The following is a 16,783-nucleotide window of genomic DNA, read 5'->3' as shown; positions in this document are numbered from 1 at the left end:
AATTGATTAAAAATACATTCTAGAGGACACTCTACTACCTGCACATTAGGTAATTTCCCCATGCAGCAACTCCTTCCATATTCAGAAAATACTCTGAACTCTAAGGCTGCAACTACATAACTGAATTTTGACTGGGTCATTTCTGTTGACACAGTGCTATTGTCCACTTGATTGAGAGGCTGAAGATTTTTTTTTAACTGAACTATCTACAATATTCACTTCTGCTGAATTAACAAAGCTTCACTATCAAGTCTGAACAAATCATGGCATTTGTTAGCATCTTGAACTACTTTGCAAACGTAAGAAAAGCCTAGCCAGTTAATTGTGAAAAATGAAATAAGGTCATTGCAAACGGTTACCTTTTCTCCCACCTCTGGTCTGGCTGTCTGAGACTACATCATTGAAAAAGCAATTCTGAACTGCATATTCCACAATCAAATAATGTTCTGCCTTTGGGGAATATACACTGATACATTTACCTATATCATTCTGGGAGTCTTATTGATAGTTAGCTGCCTCTTAACTGTCTCCCAAGCAGTGGAGATGTAATTGTTTGCATAAATGTCAATATTGACTTTAGTTAAAGCTGTTTTGAAGCTGTGAGTAATTGGAAAGGGAAATTGGGTTTAGAAAAGAGCTTCTGGTGCGTGTGTTCCTGATAGCAAATTACATTTGCTTGTATTACTGGCTGCATCCCAGGTTTTCACTTTATGTTGAGAAATCCTAACTTCTGCATTAGAAACAGTATGACAAAACTGAAGATGTACAATTTCTGTTTGACTTTTGTTCATCACAATCAGTTTATTTGTGTTGTAAAATTGTGAGATTCTTTATCTTCCTTAACAATGCCACTGAAAACATATTGAAAACATAAAACATAATGAAAACATTGCAGACAGGTTCTGAGGAATAGTTATGCAACCTGAAAAGTTAACTCTAATTTCTCTCCATAGGTGCTACCAAACCTGCTGAGCTTCACCAGCAATATCTGTCTTTTTTGATATTTCATTTGGAGGGAGAATCGTGTCAGATTATTGCATTCTTGTAAATGAAAGAATAGGGGAGGAGGGAGTGGAACATTTGTAGCTGCTCTAAAAATAAGCTCGGACAGTTATAGGGATTAGAACTCCTGCTGATTGCAAAATTATTCCAATTTAAAATTTCAGACTCGGAGAGAAAAATAAACAGCCGTCAGACTGGGGATTTCTTGTTCCATTCTGGGTTAGAGCTTTGCATTGCTGCATTGCATGCTGAGATTGGAGTTGTGAACCAGGGTTGTGGGGAGGGGATGCTCAGGAGTGTGCAGTTACTAATTTTGAGTAGGATCAATGACCTTTCTACAGTTTTTCTGAGGGCCAGAATGGCAAAATGAGAGCCTTTCTTTGGAAGGATGCTGGTTGCTACTTTCCTGGTTTTCATTTATATGACAGACAGCAGCTGACTGGAGTTCCTCTTTCCTGCTGCTGCAGTGAACATGAAATCATCCAGAAGTTCATCTTCAAAGATAATTTCCTCAATATCCACTGCCTCTGAATATGTGCAGTAGGCACATTAGGTAGATCTGCTAAATATGATTTACATCTGATAAGTTGCTGCTCTGGTTGCCGATAAGCCTAGCTCCAAGTGAGTTATGTTTTATGTCATGAGTATAATATAAATCGTATCCCACGGGCCCTCGTAATGTATTCAATTTATATCATACATTAAAAATTAATTAGGTAGAGAGCCAAAAACGATGGATTTAATGGTACATAGTATTCCTTTGTGGGCTGGAGCTCGACAGTTGGAAGTAGTGTGACTGCTGATTAAGACTTTTATTGGATGATGCAAGTTCAGAAACATTATGCTTTGATCATTTTCTCCAAATTATGTTGAAAGGAAAAGCAGTAGCAAAAATTCACATGTAAATTATCCCTGAGAAACATGTATAAATATGAAGACTTGCTAAAATAAATATGGCAAGTTAGTTACTAGACTTTCCTCCATTCACAAGGTTTATTGGAAATTAGATGCTCAGATGTGGTAGAGAAAGTGGCAATTGGTACAAGATAATTAATTCTACTCTTTCAAGAAAAATGCCTTTTTAAAAAAGTTAGAAATTTACAAGAATGAGTGCCTAATCTATCACCCCACAGCTACAAAGCTACACTAAAAGGTAGGTGTTCCAATGTAATTCCAATATGGCACGTGGGAGGATTACAAGTCCTTGCTCTGTGAATACAAGACATGGAATATTATTAGCACAGATACTTTGACATATTGCACCTCTTACACCATTGTGGTGGCAGTACTTAGTTTCATGAAACAGCAATCTGTGCTGTGGCAGTTAAAGCATTGTCTATTTTGGCTCACAAACCCCATTCTAGCATGGCAGTCTCTATGACATTTGCTGTAGACGTAGACAGTGAGCTGAGAAAGTGCATGATTTACTGACCTGGATTTTCTCTAGGTCTTCTTGTTTTCTCTGGAGTAAGTGCTGAGATTGCCTAGATTGAAAGGCATTAGAAGTGCTAATAGTGTAAAGGAATGATGGAGACGTAAAATAGATGAGAATGATAAGTGTAAAATGGAGGAAATGCATCTATTCTGCTGAGAGCAAAGCTGGGGATATAAAATAAGGGTTGAAAATGTGTTGCTGGTTAAAGCACAGCAGGTTAGGCAGCATCCAAGGAATAGGAAATTCGACGTTTCGGGCATAAGCCCTTCATCAGGAATGAGGAGAGTATGCCAAGCAGGCTAAGATAAAAGGTAGGGAGGAGGGACTTGGGGGAGGGGCGATGGAGATGTGATAGGTGGAAGGAGGTCAAGGTGAGGGTGATAGGCTGGAGTGGGGTGGGGGCGGAGAGGTCAGGAAGAAGATTGCAGGTTAGGAGGGCAGTGCTGAGTTGAGGGAACTGACTGAGACAAGGTGGGGGGAGGGGAAATGAGGAAACTGGAGAAATCTGAGTTCATCCCTTGTGGTTGGAGGGTTCCCAGGCGGAAGATGAGGCGCTCCTCCTCCAGCCGTCGTGTTGTTATGTTCTGCCGGTGGAGGAGTCCAAGGACCTGCATGTCCTCGGTGGAGTGGGAGGGAGAGTTAAAATGTTGAGCCACGGGGTGGTTCTGTTCTGCCGGTGGAGGGGTAAAGCTTATGATCTGACATTGTTCAACTCAGTTTTGAGTCCTAGATATGGGAAATTGCCTAAGTGGAAAATGTGGTGTTCCTCCAACTAACATTGGGCTTTATTGGAACACTGTAACCAGGCTCAGATGGAAGTAGTGGTTGATTGAAATGGCAAACAACAGGAAGGTGTTATTAGAGTACAGGTATTCTGTGAAACAGCCTGTATTTGGTCTCTCCAGTGTAAAAGCAGCTGTGTGGTGAGCAGCAGAAACAACAGACCAGAGGGAAAGATGTATCAGTACAAATGTTGCCTCACCAGGATGGTGCACTGGAGGGAAGATGTGAAACAGCAATTGTGACATCAACTGCGATTGCATTGGAAAGTGCCATGAGGAAATGAGAGGAGTGATGGAGAAGTAGATCAGGGTGTCAGGGAGATAATGAATCCTGGGGAATGATGACAGTGCAGGGGAGAGAAAGATCTGTTTGGTATGGTATCCTGCTGGGATGGCAGAAATTGATGATCATTTAAATGTGGAAACTGGTGTGGTGTAAAGTGTATACAAGGGAAATCCTATTGTTGTTCTGGGAGAGAAAAGGGAAAAAAAAGAGGGCAGGTAGCACAAAACGTTGCAACTGCTGAAAACAGAGCACAGATTCAGCAACATTCGTTAAAGAAATCAGCATTTCTCCATTAAGCTGAAAGCCACAACATATAAGGAAAGCATTAACTTACTAGATGCTACAATACTAAAACTGGACAAGGCAACCATCACAAATTAGCAACAGAAGTTTTTTTTTTACAAAGTAACTGGTTATACACTTCTACACAAAAAGCTATCACCCTAAATACACCTTCTACAGACAGTGGGGGCCTGGCTACTATGTCTTCATCATATGTCTTCCACAAAGGTGGAAGATTTTAATCAGACAGTTACAATTCTTGTTACTGCATTTCAGATCTTAATTTTAGATTTTAACTTGAAAATTATCACAGTTTCATTATAATAGCTCCAACTTCATTTTCCTTTGACGATAGTTCCTGAACATATACAGCCTAAAGCTAGAGATTCCACATTTATTTACAAATAATTAATTCCCTTAGTGATTTTAAGTTTTTCTGGTTCCCAATTAGTTGAATATTAATTTTGCTGACAGGTTTAGAAATGTTCTGTCTAGTTTCTGCCTTTATTTCTCTATGTCCTCAAAACTTTACAGCTCTCCTACATATCCCAGACTCTCATTCCATTGCAGAATCCCCCTGTCTCTTACAAAAAAAAGTAACAAGAAGAGGTCACTTGACCTTTCAAGCCTGTGCTGACATTCAAGGAGACCATGGCTGACTTGACTTTAACCTCAACTCTGTATTCTTGCATATTCCAACAATCATTCTTCTCTTGGTAATCAAGAATCTTTCTAGCCCTGCCTTAAAATTATTTGAAGATTCTGTATCCATTGCATCTTGAGGAAGTGAACTCCAAAGACTCTCAAACTTCTGAGCGAATAAATATTTTCTCATCTCAGCTTTAAACAGGGACCCTCCTTTCTTTTAAAACTATGACCTCTATATCTAGATTTTTCCACAAGAGGGAATATTTGTTCAACATCCATTCTGTCAAGTCCTCTCAGGATCTTATATGTTTCAATAAGTCACCTTTATTCTAAACTACAAGCCTAGCCTGTCTTTTCTTTCCTCAAAACATCAATCCACTCATTCCAGATATTAATCTAGTAAACTTTCTCTGAGCTAATACATTAACATCCTTCCATAAATACAGTGACCAATATTGTACACAGTACTTCAGATTTGGTCTCCCCAATGCCGTGTATCGCTGAAGCAATTTCTCCCTAATCATTGCAATGAATGGTAACTTTCTGTTAAGCTTTTCTGGTTACTTGGTGCATCTACATACTAACCTTCTATGTTTCATGAACAAAGACATCGCGTCTCTCACCCCATCAAATTTTCACCATTTTGATAATATGCTTTTTTATCCCTTCTGCAAAAATGAGCAATTGCACACTTTTGGAGATTGTACTCTATTTGTCAGATGACTGTGACTTAGTTAACACTCAACAGAAGAACTTAAAGCATCCGAAGGACATGGCAGAGAGTATTTTACTTGGTTAATTGAATTCCAGATAATTGAATGCCAGATCACATTGTTTAGCCGAGTATCAGACCTTGCGATCTTGCCGGATAATCTGATATTCGGGTAATCGAATGCCAGTCAACTGAGGTTCCTCTGTATAGGCTGCTTATGTCATCCTTACAACTCACATTTCCATCTATCTTTGTGTCATTCACAAATTTAAATTACCATATCTTTGAACCCTTTATTCAAATCATTGATGTAAATTTTTTAAAAAGTGGAGGCCTCAGCACCAACCATTATGGCACACAACTCAAGATAACCTACCAGCCTGAAAATAGCCCACCTATACCTACTCCCTGCTTCCTATTAGCCAGACAATGTGTGACCCTCTTCACAATGAGTTTTTATTTTCTGTAGTAATCTTTGAGGTGTCACCTTATTAAATGCCTTCTGCAAGTTACATGATACATCCACTGGTTGCCTCTTACCTACAGCACCAGGTGTTTCTTCAGCAAACTTCAATAAATTACTTAAACATGATTTTCCTTCGACGAAACCACATTGGCTTTGCCTAATTAGCTTCAACTTATCCAAGTGCCCTGTTTAATCATAGCTTCTAACATTTTACCGATGACAAATGTTTAGCTAACTGAACTGTATTTTCCTGCTTTCTGCCTCTTTCACGTTTTCCCATTAGGCACTTTCCAATCTAAAATGACTTTCCTTGAATCTAATGAGATTTGGAAAATCAAAACCCGATGTATCAACTATTTCACCAGTTACTTCTTTTAAGACCCCAGGATGTAATCCATCAGGACCTGTTCCAATATTCGAGTAAAAAATGAGGTCTGCAGATGCTGGAGATCACAGCTGCAAATGTGTTGCTGGTCAAAGCACAGCAGGTTAGGCAGCATCTCAGGAATAGAGAATTCTTAATAAGGCGTTGGGGACCGGGGAAGCGAAAATCCTGGAGGAGGTGGAGGGCGTGGGTGGTGTCCCGAACGTAGGTGGGGAGTTCTTGGACTAAAGGGGACAGGACCGTGTCGAGGTATTGGGAGATGAGTTCGGTGGGGCAGGAGCAGGCTGAGACAATGGGTCGGCCGGGGCAGGCAGGTTTGTGGATTTTGGGCAGGAGGTAGAAACGGGCGGTGCGGGGTTGTGGGACTATGAGGTTGGAGGCGGTGGATGGGAGATCCCCTGAGGTGATGAGGTCCTGGATGGTCTGTGAGATGATGGTTTGGTGGTGGGAGGTGGGGTCGTGGTCAAGGGGGCGATAAGAGGAGGCGTCCGCGAGCTGGCGTTTGGCTTCAGCGGTGTACAGGTCAGTGCGCCAAACTACCACCGCGCCTCCCTTGTCTGCGGGTTTGATGGTGAGGTTGGGATTGGAGCGGAGGGAGTGGAGGGCTGCACGTTCTGAGGGTGAGAGGTTGGAGTGGGTGAGAGGTGTGGACAGGTTGAGTCGGTTGATGTCACGGCGGCAGTTGGCTATAAAGAGGTCGAGGGCGGGTAGGAGGCCTGCACGGGGTGTCCAGGTGGATGGGGTGTGTTGGAGGCGGGAGAAGGGGTCGTCAGAGGGTGGGCGGGAGTCTTGGTTGTGAAAGTAGGCACGGAGGCGAAGGCGGCGGAAGAATTGTTCAATATCTCGCCGCGTGTTGAACTCATTAATCCGAGGGCGTAGGGGAACGAAGGTGAGGCCCCTGCTGAGGACTGATCTTTCATCCTCAGAGAGGGGGAGATCTGGAGGGATGGTGAAAATCCGGCAAGGCTGGGAGCTAGGACCTGGTGTGGGACTGGAGCTGGAGCTGGAGCTGGGGGCGGGGTTAGGGGCGGGGACAGAGATCGAAGTAGGGGCGGAGTTAGACGTGGTGACGTTGCTCGACGTGGGGGCGGGGTCATGCGTCGTGACGGAAATAAGCGTGGGGGCGGGGTTACGTGAAGCGACGGGAGATGGCGTGGGGGCGGGGTTATGGGCGGGGTTATGGGTAGTGACGAAAGACGGCGTGGGGGCGGGGAAACCTGAGGATTTGTGCTCCTGCAGGTTAGTGATGTCAGTGGGGGCGGAAGTGGCTGCGTCGACGGCAACCGGAGGGGCGGAAATGGTTGCGGCGACGGAGGAGTGGTGGTCATTCCCGGTGGCCGCGTGGGTCGCAGGTCCGTCGGCGATTGTGGAAGCGGTTGTGTGTGTGGTGGTCACCGGGGCAGTTGTAGGGGCGGCGATCGCGGGGGCTCCGAGGTCGGTGGGGGCGGAAGTGACGTCACGGTCGGCGGCGGCCTTTGGTGCCGCGGGCGCTGTGGAGGCCACATGTGTAATGGCGTCCGACAGGCCTGTGGAAGATTCTGGAATAGTTGAGGGGCCACGAGTGTGGGGGTAAGTACATGAAAGTTTTTGGTACTTACTGTCTTTAATCTCTGATAGGGCTAGGAAGAACTGTTTGTTGAGTTTGTGGATTCTTCTGTAGATGAAGAACAGCAGGGGTCCTTTGCAGGTCTGTGAGAGTGCTGTCCTGAGCTTTTTTTCTATATTCTATTTTTTTCTCTATTCCTGAGATGCTGCCTAACCTGCTGTGCTTTGACCAGCAACACATTTGCACCTGTTCCAATATTCACAGCCATCTACCTTGCCTCCCAGTCTTTCACCCTCAGGTGTAAAAAAGCTGCAACCTAACCCTCTTCCCATCCTTCTTTTAGGTTCCCTGTTTGATTCAACCCCCTTAGTAGCTTCACAGCCTCCAACTATTTCCTTTGCATACTCCTGCAATGCCATCACCCTTGGAGTCTGTCTTTTCATCTCTGTCTTTTCATCTCTCCCATTCCACCTGGCCTGTTCCTCAGCCATCCCCAGCACCCCTCCCATCCATCAAACCCTCCCTCCTTCCATCTACCATCTCTACTTTCCCATCACTGCTTAACAATACCTTGCTTAACCCAGTATGGACTCACCTCTCTCAGGCTCTGTCTACAAGGTGCTTCAGTCACTCATGGCTATCCAGAGTTTGCTCACATTAACCAGCTCTGCACTACTATCATTGAGCCATTTTAAATACTGTGGATGTTTTAACAATCAAGTGAGATGGCTCATTAGCAGTTTCCAAAGAGTGAAAAGATCATTACAGCTATGTTTTGTAATGCACTGTTTTTTTTTGTCACTCATAGATTTTCAGTTTTCACAGCTCAAATATTGGAATTCATTAAGTATTGGATTTGTTAACAACTGGAAGGTCAAGCTTTACACCATTTTTTAAAAGAAAACCTATAGCAACCCCATTGTATTGAGGAATTCAAAGGAATAAATATTAGCCAATAAATACGGAGCTCCTCATACCTCCCCAAAAACACCACAGTGCATTCATCAGTTTTGTAGCTCAAAGATGTATAGACAGAAACAACCTCATCGTGCCTTTATTGTGATAAAGCATCTCAAGGTGCTTTACAGGAGCATGATCAACCAAAGCACAGCAGTGAACCACATAAGGATATATGAGGTCAGATTATTCAGATTGAAAGAGTTTCTCAAAGGAGTGAAGTGTGATTCAGAGGCAGAGACAATTACTTCTACATTCATTTGTGGGATGTAGGTATTGCTGGCTGGGCTAGCAATTTATTGCCCATCCCTAGTTGCCCTTGAGAAGGTGGTGGTGAGCTGCTTCTTGAACTGCTGCATTCCTCCTGCTGTGGGTTGACCCACAATTCCCTCAGGATTTTGACAGTGAAGGAACAATGATATATTTCCAAGTCAGGATGGTGAGTAGCTTGGAGAGGAACGTACAGGTGGTGGTGTTCACATTTATCTGCTGTCCTCGTCCTTCTAGAGGGACAAAAGTGATCATGGGTTTGGAAGGTGCTCTCTGAGGATCTTTGTGACCTTTGGCACTACATTTACAACCATCACTTCATCCTCCACTGATGCTCAGTAGTAGTATGTACCATCCAGAAGATTCACTGCAGAAATTCACCAAAGATCCTCAACAATACCCTCTTAACCCATAATCACTTCCATCTCGAAGGATAAGGCAACAGATACATAGGAACATCACTGTCTCCAACTTCCCTTACAAGTCACTCACCATCCTGATTTGCAACTCTACCACTGTTCCATCACTGTTGCTGGGTCAAAACCCAGGAATTCCCTCCCTAACAGCATTGGGGGTGAACATACAGCATATGGACTGAGTGGTTCAAGAAGGCAGCTCACCACCATCTTCTCCAGGGCAAACATAGACAGTCAATAAATGCTGGCTTAGCCAAAAAAGCCCATGCCCTGCAAGTGAACAAAAATAACTGTTTGTCATATGCTTTCAAGTAAGTTGTTCTTGGGCTTAAAAGGAGTGGAAATGAGGGCTATGCAAGGGGAAGCACAAATGGTTTTCCAGAGGATTAGGATATGACAAGCTGAAGCTAATAGCATCAATGGGTAAAACAGTAGCTGCATAAATGAACAAAGCCAAAGGCTAAACAGTGAGACATTGAAAGTGCAGTTATAAGTGAATTGAGGAATGGTTTTCTACCAAGGATGGATACAAATGGAGTTGGGGAATGGAAGCTGTTTGTAGGTTTTGACTGATACAAGGAAGTGATCAGAAATGGCCCTCTCTGTGCTTAAAACTTTGGGAGATATTACGCCACTTGAGAGGGCAAAGTCAAGAGGATGGCTGAGGATATGTGTTGGGGAGTTTACATGGATAAAGAGATTTAAGGGTAGGAAGTGAACTCAGAGGAGAGAATATGATGAGTTGAGATAGAGGTTGAAATCACGGAGGATGAAAAATTGTTTAGTGCAGCTGGGAGAGGAACAGTAAAAGTAATACGGGGTAATTTTTTTTTGCACCTAGGAGATTAGTATAGGTTGAGGGCAGAAAAAGGTTAGATGATCAAAGGAGGAGAAAGTGCAGAAAGAGTATGGAGTCAGGTCAAGGTTCCCCTTCCCCCTTCAAGCTTATCCAGTGATAAGCTTGAAGGGGGAAGGGGAACATGGAAACATGCAGGGAGGTTTCATTAAGGGGACAAATGCCTTCCCCCCTCAGCCAGATTTCTAACAAGGAAATGCAATTACCTGCAATGGGTAAATGGGTGGCAAAGGCTTTGCTCACAAATGAACTGACATTCTGGGGAGATATAGAAGGATGATGAGAGCTGGCATGACAGAACTGAGTTAGACCCAGAGAAAATTGGCAAGGTTAGCTGTCAGTGATTGCATTGTTTGGCAAAGTCAATGTAACATGGAATGATATGTGACATGGGATGCTATATGACGAAGGATGGGGCAATTTGGGCCGCAGCTTGAAATTAGCCGGTGTTGAGTGTCTTGATACGCCTACGAAAGAAAAAAATGCAAACTCTGCTTACTGGGGGCTAAGCCTGTGGAGGTAACGAAACAACAACAATACTGCAAGTCACGATAGTGAATTGGAAAGGTACAGTACCTGAAAGAGAAGTGAAAGGATGCATGACAATTAAATTTTAAAAAAAGAAAGAGTCTAAGCGAGGTAAAACGAAAATAATTCATTGGAAAAAGTATAGGTGGAAATAAATTGACAGGTGAGGTTCTGGAATGAATTCCAAAGTGTACACACAGATAGATGCAGGAGCGCACAAATTACAGAGATCTAGAGACAAAGAAATTAACATACAGAAAGATGTGATTGCCTTATCGATTCTTCATTTACCTAGTGATATTAGGAAGGAATCTAGAGTTAAAATCAGAGATCCTGAAGAGGAATAAGAACATTTTAGGAGAGGTAGAATAGTAGCAACAAGCTGGCACATGAATTGAGAGAAAGGTGATGTGAGTAAAGTCCAGACGTTTCTTAAGGTAGCTGCTGGCGAGGCAGCTGGGAGAGCAAGAGCCTCACTGGACTGAGCATCATGACTGAGTACAGAAGCCTGAACTTGGGTTTGGGTAACCAGATTGGAGGAGACACCCCTTCACAGAACAATCAACAGAGGTGGCTGTAACTTTTAACGCTGATGTCCCATTATTAAGAGAGGAAAATGCTTGCGCTATCGGACTCCTAGGCTGCCACATCAATTGAGCTGGTCACCTTTCATAAAGCAGGGGGCAACTCCAACATTGGAAAAGACATCCAAAATAACTTAGGTGAGCATTGCATTTGTACTAATGGAGGTATATATAGGAATGATAAGATAGGAAGCATACAAATTCATTGTGAAATCGGAGGACGTCATAAAATCCAAAAGAAACAAATGATTTCTCTTCTGATTATCCAGACAAGAACAGACAGAAACTGAAATACCAGTCAATGGCAGATACAAGCTCAAGTAGAAATCAATATCTCTCAATCCCAACATAAGTAAAGGTAGACTGATTGAAACCTCCATTACAAAACAGTAGTACTTCAGAGATGAAGTTGGGTGTTATAGTATAACCAGAGTAGCCCTGAGTAGGAACATCTTGATGTTGAGACGATTTGAGTAATTTGAAGCTAAGGATGATTAGATTCATCCAGCTCTGATCCTCAAGTCGCAAATTTAAAGAACAGTCTAGACAGTCTTATGTATATCCCACTGTAGTGCAGTGCAGAAATATAATCAAAATGTCCGGTGAACTCCAAGAACATGATACCAGAAACTACAGAAATTCCACAGCCAAGTCTGCTCTAGCTATGTGCAGCATTACTTACAGTAATATCTGATGGAGATAGTTTAAACTAAAAGTTAACTTCAAGTTTGGGTTAATTTCATTTGTTATATCCACTGTTAAAATCAGGGTTAACTTAAAGAGCAGTGAAGGTTTACAACAGAAAAACAGGCAGCGCAATGAAAGCAGAACCAGCCAGCTATATGATCCGAGCCAGAGCCTCTATCCTCCAATAACAGGGCCGTACGAATGAAAATCCAAAGCAAATTCGTTGAGAGAGTTTCATTCCACACTGGTGGCCCTACCAACCCTCGGCCATTTCATTTGATGACTTCAATACAAGTAGTTGAGAGTGTCTCCATTTGACATTGCCTTTCTGTCTTGTTCAGTGCCCACTTCTCCTGGTACAGCTGGCAGCTACAACATGCTGTAGGCCATCCAATTCGGCTTCAGAAGCCTGCCCACTATCATTAGAACATACGAAATAGGAGAAGTAGGAATTTAAACCCCACAACCTCCTCCGCTATTAAGTAATTTTATGTCTAATCTGATGGTAGCTTTAATTTCCTGCCTGACACCTATAACCCACAACACACCTATTCATTAAAAATCTGTCACAACCTTGAATATATGCAATGACCCAGCATACTCAAATGAGACAGCAAGCATGGAGTGAAATAACTCCACAGAAGCTGCAATCCCATCATTAAGTCATCCTTTATTTACATGTGGAGCATCCTTGATTCTGACCCAGCTCCCTCAGAGCCAACTGTCAGCGTGAACAGGATGTCATATACTTCTGTTCACCAGGGCTGTCAAGAAGAGCTCCCTGATTGGACCATATTGACAGCCCCAATCAGGAAACTCATTCTTGAAGCTGGCTTTGTTACTACATGGAAGTGCCCATCTAGTAGGCTGCCTTCTGGAATGTTGTGCCAATAAATGCGCTGATGAAATGGGCAAGGTGTTGAACTTCTGTTAGGGTCTAATGTCAGATTCCCCACGTCAGCTGAACAATTCAGCCCAAGGAATCCAGACTCAATTTGCCTTTTATACATTGTTAGAATTTTGTTTAAGTATCAAAAAGATTTCAGTACCCTCTGACCTCAACTAGATATGTTTGAATAATCATTGAGTGGAATCCTTTGGTAACGCTGAAACAGGTTATTCTTTGATTGGATCAAAGATATTTTGCTGGTGGGGTTGTACTGCATGAATAAGCTTCCACATAATCAATTTCCTACCCATTCTAGATAAAAGTTAGTTGCACAAACATTTTCAGTGTTACAGTTGTTTTGTTTCTGGTTAATTCAGCATGACTGACACCTTAATTAAATGTATAGGCATGTAAGAAATATCCAAAAGTAAGTTTCCATGGGGCCCAAACTCTCATATTCAGGAACAATCAATAATATTGGCTTTGATAGGAGTCGTCAATTAGTAACTGGGGAATGCACTCACCATCCAATTATGGACAGCAGGTATCAGTTGCTGGAAGGCCAATAGGAGGCCCTCCAGCAATAACACATTAATAACCCCATTAACCAGTGTGGAAGATGAATGGAGCAAGTGCAAGAAAATGCCTTAAAATGCTTACCATCTAGTTAAGATGGAGGATCCTCTAAAGACTAATTGATAAATCCCACAGCTTTCTTTTTTGCCATGCAGCACAAGAGTAAATATGTTAAAACGTTGACATAACGTAAACCAATGATAACATGAAGAACACATTTCCCAAAAGTGGATACTTATTCAACAGCAGTGGCCAATAGCCATGATGGGGGAAGGGGCTAAGAATAGGTGAAGGAGGATGAGTCCTATTTCCACGATCAAAAAGTAACTATAAAAACTTCCAATAGGTTTGTGAGATAGCTGTCCACCATTTGGGTAAGAAAGGCTCCCGTCAACATTCCCTTTCAGCTGCACAGGTACATAGTCACACAACTTACTGCACAGGGTACAATGAGTCATATACAAGCAAGATGCATGGAAACACCATGATCATTAAAGGAGGGTGCAAACAGGATGCTGACAGGAATGACACATGACAGGAAACATTGTCAGCCAGCCCTATCCCAACTGAGCCATTGTATCATTCCAGCTCCATGTAATGCTTTAAGGACTTGGAAAGCTTTCAGGCAGGAGGACCACTGCCTGATCTGTAACACAATGCACCCTCCAGGTCAAGTTTCCAGCAGGCAACCAGTTGGAAATGATAGGTGGCATGCAAAGGCGAGTATTTGATAGAAGCATGGACTTTGTAGCATAACGTGCCCAAAATGTGCTGCACCCTTTGATATGCATCCCTTTCATTCCCAATAATGCTGTTCCGCAGCTTACAGGAAGAATGGAACAATACCTATAAAAGGGGTAACGAAGGGATGGAGGGTCCCTGTTGACAATCCTGGTGCTAAAAGGGAAAACTTCTCAGACTGACAGCAGAAAAGAAACACTGAGAAGTGCAAGCTAAGCATGTGACAGAGAGAATGTTCCAGAATCATATCTGTGTAAACAGCTTCCTCATCCACACAGGTCACAGTTAAAATATAGCAAAATGTCTAATGGTGTTAGCCATAGAGAAATGAAGATTGTGTCTTTCCTGCAGAGACAATACCAGAAGCAGAGCAGAGGACTGGTTAAAGAAGCAACATGGACCTCACAGCAGTACTACACTCTCAGGAAGGTACAGCCATCTCAGGGATCAGGTGCATCCTCCATCAGTGCAGATACATACAACATGGTCAGAATTCAATTCTCTCCAAAAATCATGGCATAATGGTAGCAACATATTACAAATGAGCAGCAGCGGGTGATGGAGGAAGTGGCAACTGAGGACAGTCCCGTCAGCAGACAGAGGGCAGCTCCACCCAGGTTCAGGTCACCTGAGACACTGAGACTCAGGGGTCATATTGAAAGTGATCAAGAGTGGGGCAGGAAAGTGCATGGTGTGGCCTTGTGTCAGAGATTCCTCCTTGGCCAGATTGTGGAGTTGTGAGTCTTACCATTGATGCCAGGAGTCGAAGAGTGTAGTGCCAGAAGAGCACAGCAGGTCAGGCAGCATCCAAGGAGCAGGAGAGTTGATGCTTCGAGCATAAGCCCTTCATCAGGAATGAGGGGCGGCCCGGGGACTGAGAGATTAATGGGCGGGGTTTGAGGCTGTGGGCAAGTAGCTGGGAATGCAATAGGTAGATGAAGGTGGGGGTGAAGGTGAAGGTGATAGGTCGGAGAGGAGGGTGGACCGGATAGGTAGGAAGGAAGATGGACAGGTAGGACAGTTCAAGAAGGAGGTGCTGAATTTGAAGGTTGGATCTGGTATAAGGTGGGGGGGGGGGGAAGGGAAATGAGGAGACTGCTGAAATCCACATTGATCCCATGTTTGGAGGGTCCCAACGCGGAAGATGAAGCATTCTTGCTCCAGGCATCGGGGGGCGAGAGTTTGGTGGTGAAGGTAGCCCAGGTCTTGCATGTCCTTGTCAGAGTGGCAGGTGGAATTAAAGTGTTCAGCCACAGGGCATTGGGGTTGTTTAGTGCAGATGTCCCAGTGATGTTCTCTGAAACATTCCACAAGTTGACATCCTGTCTCCCCAATATCAAGGAGACCACATCGAGAGCAACGGACACAGTAGATGATGATGTGTGTGAAAGTACTCTTTGTGGTCTTGGACAGAGGTGGGGAGGAGGTGTGGCTGAAGGTTTTGCACTTCTTGCAGTGACAGGGAAAGGTGCTGGGCATGGAAGGTGGGTTGGTGGGGTGAATGGGGTACGGGATAAGGACCAAGGGAATCGCAGAGGGAATGGTCTCTCCAGAACGCCAATAGGGTTGGGGAGGGAAAGATATCACTGGTGGTGGGGTTGGTTTGTAGGTGCCAGAAATAGCGGAGGATGATGTGATGTATCTAGAGGTCAGTGGGTGAAAGGTGAGGACTGGGGCGAGGGGGGTGGGGTTCTATCCTTGTTGCAATTGGAAAGGTGGGGTTCAAGGGTGGAGGTGTGGAAAGTGGAGGAAATGTGGTGGAGGGCATCGTCAATTGTATGGAGGGGAAATTGCAGTCTTTGAAAAAAAGAGGCCATCTGAGATGATCTATGGTGGAACTGATCCTTCTGGGAGCAGATGCGGTGGAGGCGGAGGAATTGTGAATAAGAGATAATGTTTTTACAGGAAGAAGAGTGGGAGGAGCTGTAGTCCAGGTAGCCGTGGAAGTTGGTGGGTTTGTAAGAGATGTCTGTGTTGAGTCGGTCGCTGGAAGTGGAGATGGACAGGTCCAGAAAGGGGAGGGAGGTGTCTGAGAAGGTCCAGGTGAACTTGAGGTCGAGATGGAAGGTGTTTGTGAAGTTGATGAACTGTTGAACCTTCTCGTGGGAGCATGAGGTGATGGCGATACAGTCATTGATATGGCGGAGGAAATGGTGGAGAATGGTGCGGGTGGAGCTGTGGAAGATAGATGTTCCACGTTCCCGATGAAGAGGCCGGCATAGCCAGGGTTCATGGCTACCCCTTTGGTCTGGAGGAAGTGGAAGGATTCGAAGGATAAATTGTTGCGGGTGAGGACCAGTGCAGCTAATTGAATGTGTGTTTGTGGAAGGGATCAGCAGGAGAGGAAGAAGCAGAGGGCTTGGGAGCCTTGATCATGGTGGATGGATGTGTATAGAGACTGGATGTCCATGGTGAAGATGAAAAGCTGGCGGCTGGGGAAACGAAAGTCATGGATGTGGTGAGGGGTGTGGGCGGTGTCCCAAATATACGTGGGGTTGGTAGGGTAGTGTCACAGTATGCAGAGGTAAGTTCAGTGGGGAAGGAGCAGGTGGAGACGATATGCCATCTGGGGCAGTCAGGTTTGTGATGCTGTTTGTCAGACAGGTGAGAGTATTACGCATATTCAAGGGGAGATTTATGTTGCAGGCCACCATGTGGTTGGAGGAACAGTGCAGTGGCCTGAGTACTTCATACTGACCTTTCCATTTCAGTAATGGCTCCAAGACATATGGAGG

At 44.0% G+C, this 16,783-nt stretch overlaps 1 protein-coding gene across 2 annotated transcripts in view; it reads right to left on the bottom strand.

Moving 5' to 3' along the window:
• Positions 1–16,783, bottom strand: part of LOC132822712 (formin-H) — a 127,634-nt gene that overhangs the window by 43,679 nt on the left and 67,172 nt on the right. The window lies entirely within an intron of this gene.

The sequence above is a fragment of the Hemiscyllium ocellatum genome, chromosome 15 (genome assembly GCF_020745735.1).
Source record: "Hemiscyllium ocellatum isolate sHemOce1 chromosome 15, sHemOce1.pat.X.cur, whole genome shotgun sequence".
NCBI classification, from domain to species: Eukaryota; Metazoa; Chordata; class Chondrichthyes; order Orectolobiformes; family Hemiscylliidae; genus Hemiscyllium; species Hemiscyllium ocellatum.
This window is presented reverse-complemented; position numbering and strand designations above follow the sequence as displayed.